This window comes from Nannospalax galili, unplaced genomic scaffold (genome assembly GCF_000622305.1).
Source record: "Nannospalax galili isolate Female #2095 unplaced genomic scaffold, S.galili_v1.0 scaffold189, whole genome shotgun sequence".
Lineage (NCBI taxonomy): Eukaryota > Metazoa > Chordata > Mammalia > Rodentia > Spalacidae > Nannospalax > Nannospalax galili.
The window spans coordinates 8,165,332-8,175,919 of NW_008360331.1; positions in this window are offsets into that span (position 1 = coordinate 8,165,332).

Sequence of the window (10,588 nt, forward strand, 5' to 3'; positions counted from 1 at the left end):
TTGACACTACAGTTAAATTGTTAGATGCAAAAAGTCTGTGTTACATATGAAAAAAGCAAGCACATTAATGAGAGAATCAAAACTAAAAAGTTTCCCTTTACAATCCCTTGTCACAAAAATATATAGAAAAGTCTAGCAAATGCAAATACAAATGCAAGCTACGTAATATACAATTTTAGAAGTTTAAAATACATTTGAATTTCATCTGGGTTCAGGTATATATGTTCTCTACCTGATATAGTCTCAGTAATGAAATTGTACATTAGAAACAGACACATTCTATTTATTAAAATATTCCTTTCTTGAAGATCCTTTGTGTGTGTATGCGTATGTTGTATTTACATGTTTAATGTGGATGTGAGGCACATGTGTATGACAGTGTGGAAGCCAGAGGTTGGTGTTGGGTGTCTTTCTCAATCTCTCTTCACCTTATATGAACCTGGTACTCACTGATTTTGTTAGCTTGGCTGACACTTGAGCTACTGGAATCTGTTTTCCTTCCACAATAGGATTTTACGTGGGAACTGGAGATAAGAATTCGGGTCCTCGTGCTTGTTCAGCAAAAACTTTACTGAGTGAGTCATCTCTTTGACCTATCCCTTGAAGATTCTTTGGGTTCATTTTGAGTCACTAAAGCTGCCTGATATTGTTACAGGTAACATATAAATGAGCTAATAAAGTAATGTTTATTTTATATGTCAATAAGTTGAAAGGAAGGAAGGTGGAAAAGGAGAAGAAAGAGGGAAGAGGTAGGAAGGGGATAAAATTAAACATGAAAGTAAAAGAAAGAGAAGAAAGGAAAGAAAGAGATCATTAAAAAGAAAGTGAAGGAAGGAAAACGGTAAGTGAGAGAAGGGAGAGAGAGAGGCAGAGAGAGAGAGGGGAGAGAGAGAGACAGAGAGACTTAGAGAGAGAGAGACCTAAAAATCTGTATTCTAAACATGAGTGGTAATTTTGCAAGGATCACCTGTATCTCCTAATCACTTGTTCTCTGTGATGTGAGAAAATAGTTTCCGAGCATCTGATACTGGGAAATAGTTATATAACTATATTTGGTGTTTAATTAACCCACAGAATTAAGGATTTGTTAAAGTCTATTTTATAAGGGAATTTGGCTTTGAATGCTATGAAAAGCAGATGGATTCTGGGAATGATTTAAGTGTCTGCTGGTGGGAGGGTGATGGGTTGTTTCATTAATAAAATGTGAACAGCAGGAAGATGTTAATGAATAGACAGCCCACATCTTGCATACCATATTTGTTCTCTAAAAAATCCTGAATATGTTAACAAGAAGAGGTATTTTACAAAAGAATGCCAAAATGGGAAAAATGCTTACTTGCAATTATATGTTTATATAAAAAACATTTTATATGACTTTTAGTATAACATTGTATTTTATTCAGATTACAGATTGAAGATATATGAAAATATAAGTAATTAGTATTACTTAACATCACATTTTTGCATTATAATATATTGATACTAACATTTAAGAATATATGATTCTGGTTATTTTATTCATATAAAACACTTTACTTTCAGTTTGGTGCTTGCTTTGCAAGCACAAGCACTTCAGTTCAATACCCAGAACCCAAACTTTAAAAGGAAGGCATGAAGGCACGTGCTTATAACTTCAGGACTGAGGGAGCAGAAAAAGGCAGATTAGTGGGCCTTGATGGCCAGTCAGACTTTCCTACTCTGTGATTTTCAGGCCAATGAGAGACTCTGAGAACAAGGTAGATGGCACTTGAGGAAAGACAGCCAAGTTTTTTTCCCCACTGACCTCCATATGCACACACATATTCACTAATCTGTTACATTACCGTCATCCATAGATTGTGACTTTTAATGTAGTTTTCTCCCAGAGGTTTTTCTTTGAGTATAGACTTGCATGTACAAGCTGAAATGCAATTCAGGAGTGTGTCAAACATTAAGAGGCACTGCGGTATGTGAAAAAGAACAATGTTCATCATCAGTGCAGTGGCACAAGTAGAAGGTATTTTCTCCTCATCTCAAAGTGTCTATATTTTGCTTTTCATTGAGACTCAAATATGTCAGGCCAGAAGGATGCTGTAAAAATAATCTTTCTGGCATGTTTCAACATTTACCTTTATAATTTTGCAATTACAGTCAGTGAAGGAAAGTGCTACACATTTTCTACGTGTTCAGGAGTCCTCAGAGATCTCCAGCTGGTTGGGTGCCCCAGACCCCTGCAGGAGAAGCAGGCATGCAAACTCTCTTGTAATGTATGGTGTGCTGCCACATGTGGCCATGTGGTTGGCTCCTGATTGTCATGCTTCCCCTGACATCCTAATGCAGGAAGTAGGAGCTTCCCTGGATGAGTGACATTCAATTATCCAAGAAAGAAATTCTTAAAGGCCCACATGATACAAAGATAAATCACCTTGGCTGACAGCTCCATTACAACGCTGACATATGGAGAAGAGAGTATCCCACTGGGCTAAAGGTATTCTCTCAGCCACTCCCCAAACAATTGCAGCTTCTGGGCAGGGAAGAGCCTTTAGCCAGATGATTTGGGCAAGGCCCAAGAGTCACATCATCAGAGGATTAGATCTCTCCTTCAATATAAAGGACTGTTCCTGACATCAATTACTTGCTAAATAACCCTTGAGAAGCTCCTGACAAGTAAATGTAATGATAATCTTTATGATATGTCGAGGCTATACAAAGCAACTTCTCCTTCCCACACCCTAACCCTCAAACAATAATCTAGTTCTCATTTCATTTTTGCACTCCACTTGGCACAATTCATATCTATCAAATTCTTTTATCTATATCAACAAGCACAAAGACTGGCACTTGGCAGACACTGAATAAATATTTGTGAATAAATATATTCGTATGAAATATGAACGCTTTACTGCTAAGCACACACTGCTGATCATATGCATTTACCCATGAGGCTCTTCTGCTCTTTCTTTCTGTTTGTGCTTTAGGAAAAGGTAAATCCCTTATTATACAGTGCTGTCTCCCCCCTCTCACAGATATTTCCAGTGTCTCACTTCTGGCATTACAAAAGCAGAATTAATTAAGGCTTTGCTTTTGTTAAAATGTTACCCCAGTAGTATTGTTATCATAGAACTCTTGTAAAATTTAGATTAGAAAATAAAGTTAAACACAAAGTCTCATAAAGTCCTGTAAGTCACTCTTTGGCTTTTGGTCCATGAATGCTGAAGACTCATGGCATCAATTATTGTCTGGGTGAAAATATCATTTGGTGACTTGTAGGAAAGAAAGACAAAATTACAAGTCCTTTCTTTCATTCTAGAATGACATATATACCTCAGGACAAGTCAAAGAGGACAAATCCTTCTAACATGGCTCCTCTTACCTTTGTGACAATTATGGTAAAAACAAACCTCAGTGATAGGCCCAGCCTCTTGTTGGATCCTTGAATGTTTTCTACAACGTTCTGGTCTCAGCATAGGCTTCTCAGCTTCTGTAACTGTGTGGGAGGTCTACCCCCAAATATATTCAAGAGAGGGGACCACAGGGAAGAACAATACAAAGCTGCCTATACTCATTGTTTTTTTATTAATATTATCTCTTTAATAATGTGAAATCCTACACTGCGTTCACAATATATACAATGCCAAGGAGGGTTCCTTTGAGTGTCTGAGATAATCTTATTTTCATTTTGATCCAGTAATAGGATATGTGATGGAAATGCCAAGAGAGGTTACTAAACGATTTAGGCACATTTTCAATCCCTGTGTTGCATTTTTAATAGTTACATTAAAAGAGAATACTAGAGGGACTCTTCTCTCTCCTAGGGGAAATGAGGTGTTCTAAAGTCAAGGCTTTGATATAAGTAAGGGCTTTAAAGAGACATCTATTTAATTATGCATTATTATAAATGCTGAATAAGAGATGTTCCATAATGCAAGAAGCCCCTGTTGCTTATTCTATCCTCCCCACCCTATTAATGTTTAGGCCCTATTGCTAATTGTTGGAATCACTAAGTTTAGGCAGAGCAGAGAAACCTAATTAAATCAACTGGTTTCTTGGGGGATAGGGAATTTGAAGGAAATTGACATTTGCATTGGAAAAAGTCATTGGCATAAAATGAACCAGATGTTCATAGTGTTATTTTATCACTTGATATGTCAAAACACTGTAGGTAGACCCCTCTCTCTTTTTCTTTCTCTCTCTGTCACACACACAGTCAGAAACACCCACAAACACATGCACATATTTATTGCTACTAGTATCTTGTAGAAAAAGAGCTTTAAAATATTTGTAGCAAGGTAGAAGTCCAATGAAAGAAGTGAGATGAAAATTCCTGGAGAACCCAAAAGACCTCATCAGAATGGAGGCAAGCTTCATTATACACTTAAAGAACTTGGAGATTCCTCACATGGCTTCATTTATGCTTCACATTCTAGAATGGCACCATATGAATTTTATTTCATGTTTTCCTACTACATTAATATTCACAAATATAAAATATCAATAAAACATTGAAGCAAATAAAAAATCAGACATAGTACATGGTCAAAACTTGAAGCATATATAGTTAAGATGAAGACTTTGTGGGGGGTTTTCAGTTTTCCTTATTTCCTAGGATACACCTACTGGTTGCTGAAATGATAAAACAGAAGTAGGTAGCACTAAGACATAAACCTCTCCTTTCTCCTTAGGTATTATTATTATTAATTTATTTATGTGAATATATTGTCTGCATGCATGTAAGTGCACTGGTACCATGTAACAGCTGCGGAGGTCAGAAGAGGACATCAGATCCCTTGTAACTGAATTTAGGGACGGTGGTTAGCAGACATGTAGGTACTTTGAACTGAATCCTGGTCCTTTGCAACAGTAGACAGTGATCTTAATCACTGACCCATCTCTCTAGCGCCTCTCCTTAGGCTCGAAAATGTTTGAGTTGATGAAGCACTTGTTCTGGGCCATAGCTTGAAAGGCCACAATGAAAAAGTAAAGAGAATCTTTTCAGCAAAGCCAAGAGGTGGGGAAAGATGCGTTTTCTAAGACTAAAGCAGACAAAGGAGAGGGGTGTTCCACATGAGAGAGAAACTGTCTTTCTGATAGAACTCTTCATTTGCTTCCTAAACACCTATGGATTCCTGGATTTTGTGTCAGCTTTTGTTAGGAGGATAATATAGGTATCTCAGGATGAAAATTTCTACGAGGTTGGTAGAATCAGAATAAGAGTCAAGTGTATTTCCAATTTAAATATATGAGTGTGTGCACTCCTGAAGTGGTGGATAACAGTCCCATAAACTACAGATGTAAAAGTCAGCCCCTTATCTAGCTGCATGTGTTGGTCTACTTGGAAAAGCAAGTTTATGTGATTAAACTACAGATCAGTCTGATTAGGTCTGGTTTATAATGAAGTTGATAATTATGCAGATTATATTTAGTGTTTTCTTGTCTTCTTTGTAACCACACATGGATAGCTTGGAACTCATTATTTATTTCAGGCTAGCTTCAAAATTGTGAATATCCTCCTGCCTTACTTCTTGAGTCCTGATATTATAAGTGTGAGACACCATGTCTGGCTTCTGGTCTCCCATTTAAGACGCAAGTCTAAAACTCTTCACTAGCTTCTTGTTGACTTTTAAAGATAAGTTACAATAGTTAATCACCCTTCTATGTAAGATGTTGTCCTGCTTTGTAGACCCAAACTTTGCCCTAAACATCCCAAAGTCTAGAGGAGTTAGGGTAGGGCAGCTGATGGCTGAGAATCTACTTGACTGTAGGTTCTAGTACAGCTCTTCATTCCATTGGGCCCAGAAATATAGTTGACATTGAGCACTTCATTTATCTCAGCCAGATTATTTATCAGTTCCTTCTTACGTTTGAGGGGTGAGGTTATGGGAGGAGGGAAGTGTTTGATTAAATATCATTCCTAAAATTTAACATGGTCTATCTACCTAAAACAAGGGACTCTAGATACGCTGACTAGACCTCAGTGGATGGATTCACACTGGGGAATGTCTGGGGACAATGACTTGACACAGTGGGCCTCAACACAGATGACAGAGCACATGGGAGGGCTATGGGAGGGTGCCAGTGGGGATGGAATTATAAAAATGGTTAAGACTGTTTGAAATATTCTGTATGAAATACACAAAAATTCAACAAAAACAAATTAGAAAAAAAAATAGTGTGGTGGCAATCTTTTATAGACTGGTAAATACTATAGATTATACCACTGAGAAATGTCCTCTCTGAAGAATAACTTGTATTATATTGAAATAATACTGGAGTCAATAATGCTGGTAATTCTTTTATTAATGAACATAAAAATTCTATTTGTGGACCTTTACATATGCTAGTTTTTATTCTACAATAGCCTTATAAGGTAGGGATTTTTGTGTTTACATAATCAGATACAAGTAGTTAGGTAATAATTTACTTGGGGCAAAGTTTAACTTAAAATACTTAACATTCCACACTTCTGTGCTGAGGGTATAGACCAGCCGTGGAGAACTTGTCAAGTGTATGTGAGGCCTTAATCACTATAAAACACACACACACAAATGTGTACTCTTTCAGAATATCATATTATTATACTTCTATTGGGAACAATAAACTATATATAGTATCTACATTTGCATGTTTAATAGTGATTTCATCTAGAAATTCATATTCACCTTAGGAAGAATGTCTAAAGTAACTTGATTCATTGACATAAATGAAGACTATTTGAAATTATATTTAATTATACTCTTAATTTTTTTCTTTACAGCATTTGGCACAGTTTAGATATTTATGTGGATATTTATTCTTTCTCTAGATGAGGTATTTATGCCATGCAAAATAAGCTATTTTCTTCACTACTTCATCCTTAACATGCAGCTCAGAATATGACTCATATTTAAAACTTTCCATACTTGCTAAATACACTGAAACCAATATTTAACCATAATCAGCTTTTTAAAATTTTGATTTATTACTTTTATTTTATATGTATGCAGGTATTGCCTGCATATAGGTATTTGCACCCATTTCGTGTAATATCTGCAGAGGTCAGAAGAGGCTGTCGGATCCCCTGGGACTGGAGTTAAGGACAGCTGTTAGCTACAATGTGGGTTCTGGGATTCGAACCCGGGTCTTCTCCCAGAACAATTAGTGTTCTTACCTGCTGAACCATCTCTCCAGCCCCAACCCTAATCACCTTTTGACCTACTTTCCTGTGTGATGATAAAGAATGTATAAATGACCCGTTAAATTTTCCCACTTTAGAATTTTTTTCAAATCTATAACAAGAGACAAAATTGCATTTAGGAAATACAAAAAGACTATCCAAGGGCTGGAAAGAGGGGAAAGTTGGTAAAGTCTTGTTTTGCAAGCATGACAACTTGAGTTTGATCCCCACCACCCATCATAATGGGAATGAGTATGCACAATTAAATCCCACTGCTGAGGAAATGAAGACAGGTAGATTCCTGGGTTTGATGGCCAAGCAGCCTTCCCTAATCAGCAAGCCACTGGTCCAAGTGAGAGGCCCAGTCTCAAAAATTAAGGTGGACTGTGCCCGAGGAATGAGACCCAAGGTTTATCTCTGGTCTGCACTCTCTCTCTCTCTCTCTCTCTCTCTCTCTCTCTCTCTCTCTCTCTCTCTCTGTCAGAGAAACAAACCAGAGACAATTTCTGAATATCATTAGTAGAACTAGTTTTTAGTGACAGTTGAAGTTTGTCTTCTCAGTAGAATATTTTCCTTACCATTTTCAGTTTTCAAAATGCAATCTTTATTTTAGGTGCTGTAAGAGGAAGTCAGCCGCTTTTTCTAGTGAAAGATAATTCTTCTAACCAGCACCAAACATCCTTTACCTGCATCAAAGGGCCCATCACTGACTACCAGGCTTTCAAGTTTGTTTGGTGCACATCTCTCTTCTTAGGAGAAGTCAGAGTGACTTTGTTCCTGAAGCTATGTTCTTTCATTTCCTGTGGTAAAGAACATTGCCAATTATTATTTAATAAAATACCTCTAGTGTCAAGATCCTGAAGTGTTGCTAGTAATTGATGACAACTTGGTAAATTTGGAGCTTATTTTGTCCTTCATTTGTAAAAGTGTGTGTTGTTCCATTTATTGTTGGAAAATATGATGTTGAAGACATCATAAATCGTTTGCTATAGTAGAGCCAGGTTACACGTCTCTTGATAACGTTGTTTTGTCTTCACGTATGTCATAGTAATAAAATGGAAAAAGAAGTAAGGTGCATCTTGCAAGCATCATAAATAGATCTATATTTTCTTGTTTTAGAAAGCAGCTAGTCAATACATTTATCATTTCACTAGTGTTAAACAAAATACAGTAAGTTTCTTGCCTGTAACCCGAAAGTGGTCTGTGAGTCTTACTTTCTGACACAGAAAGTTGCTGTGCTTGCTAGCAATGACAGTAGAGGATAGGGAAAGAAGCCATTATACGAGCTAGAGTAGGTGAACTCTAGGAATGTGCAACTCCGCATAGATCTTTGGGTGGTGAAATATCCTCTGCATCTCATGGTGGCTGCTGTGCTCTATCTACAGTAGGTGAATTTCCTGCCTATGACACTTCACTGTTGGTTCCCTATCAGTCCACTGCCCCTTTCCTACACTACTGTATTTCTTTATACTTCCCTGCCTTCACTTAATAAACTCAGTCAGATTCTCTCAGAAGTCAGTTTTAAATTAGGCATCCTTGGAAGCTATATTAAAATTTTAACTCAAAACATAAGCACTAGTTTCAGGAGTTGCTCAATTATTATGCAAACACTGGGGGAAATCTGACTCCACACATCTTCAGTAATTGGTGCCATATATTAAGTGTTGGCTGAGTGCAAACCTCCCAAAACAAATTACTAGGTTGTCATACATCAAGACAGAATTATGTTTCCTATTAGCTGAGGTACAGACTGTCCTTATTCCAAATAGAGAAATGATCTCTTCAGTAAAGCAGACAAAGCTGTGTGAGAGCACAGGCTGAATTAAGCAGGCGGTTGCATCAGAAGTGGCAGGTGTTTATTAGAGATCTGCTATCGAGTCTGCTATGAGCATTTCTGAGAAAAGTGAAGCCTCACCAGTGTTATACAAACATTGACTTTGTCTAGGTGGTGTGAGTTCATCTTTACGAAGAATGGGAGAATGCAACAAGTAGCTTTAGAAATGTTCCTGCAAAGTCCACATTTGCCCCCTAATTATTTCATTTTCTGACATTCCTTTCATTATAAGTGTTACTCTTAAGTGTGAGTCCCAAATTCTTGGGGACTCATTGGATGCCTTGCAGTATCTACAAGGTCAAAACTGTTTTCATAATGTCAGGGCAGTATTTGACTTTTCCATAGTAGTGGCATTTACTGATGATAAAAAGCACTGAAGGATAAAACTGATGTTTCTTCTCCTTGAGTCAAGGCAACAATACTGAACCACGTTAGTGTATGTCATTTCATGGGAAAAATACTTTTACATAGGAATATTGAAGCCATTAAAAATAGTGTTTATTTCTTAGGAATTAGCAAATTCTGAATTGTAGTGATTATCATTGCTGAGAGAATAATAGCATTTATATCAGCAACAACCCTTTCCTTATTAACCAGATGCTTCCTTTGAGAGATAACATGGTTACTCCAACCAGAAAACAAAACTTTGGTGTACAAAGTTCTTTGACAGGTCTAGGATTAGGGCTCAAAGCAGTCATTTCAAGATCTTTAGTCCCTTAGGCAACAAAAGTTCCTGAGTTTTCTGTTGATCCCTAGGTAGTTCCTTGGGGGACTAAAGTTGTTGAGGAGGTACGGGGTATGGGTGCCTAGGGCGTGCTGTGAAAATTGGGGACAACTTTATGGAGTAGATCTTCCACGTTTATGTGGGCTGGGATTGAACTCCAGTCACCAGGCTTGCATGGAAAGTGCTTTATCCACTGAGCCACCTCACAGCACAACAGTTATATTCCAAATCCACTAGCCTTAGACCATCGGAGAAAATATCCACTGACCTTAAATGCTTTCCTTGAAATTTGTTGAAAATTTTTATCTAAAACTTGCATTAAATTCAGTTGATCATTTGGCATATTGAACTTCAAGAACCATACCATTTTTTCAGACAGATGTTTTGTCAGACACTATGAAACAATAAAACAAACAAATGTTTTCATTGGTTTGTAGCCTTCCTGGAAAGACGCAAATTCTGATGTACCCATGAAATTAAATTTTTTTTTTCAGAAAAGCTAAGAACACTATACTATTCTTGGAAAAAGTGAATGCAATATGAACTGAAAATACATCACATCCCCGAACAATGAAGAGATCTAGCATACCCACACTCCCCTCTGCCCATTGTGCATCTGAGCTGTGGGTACTTACCACTGAACGTAAGGTAACTGACGTCTCCCACTGTTGTCCTTCCCCCTCCCTCTGAGCTATGCAGAGGAGACCCCAGCAGCACTTCTAGGGAGGATAATATAATTATATAAACTTACTAGATTTTCATGTGTGAAAATGAATTAGATAGCTCTTTCCTAGCAATGGGAGTATATGTAAACAGAGTTATTGAGTATGTGTTATGAATTAATTTAACATAATTGTTACAGGAGATAAATATTCTCAAGCATTTCAATTGTCATCCA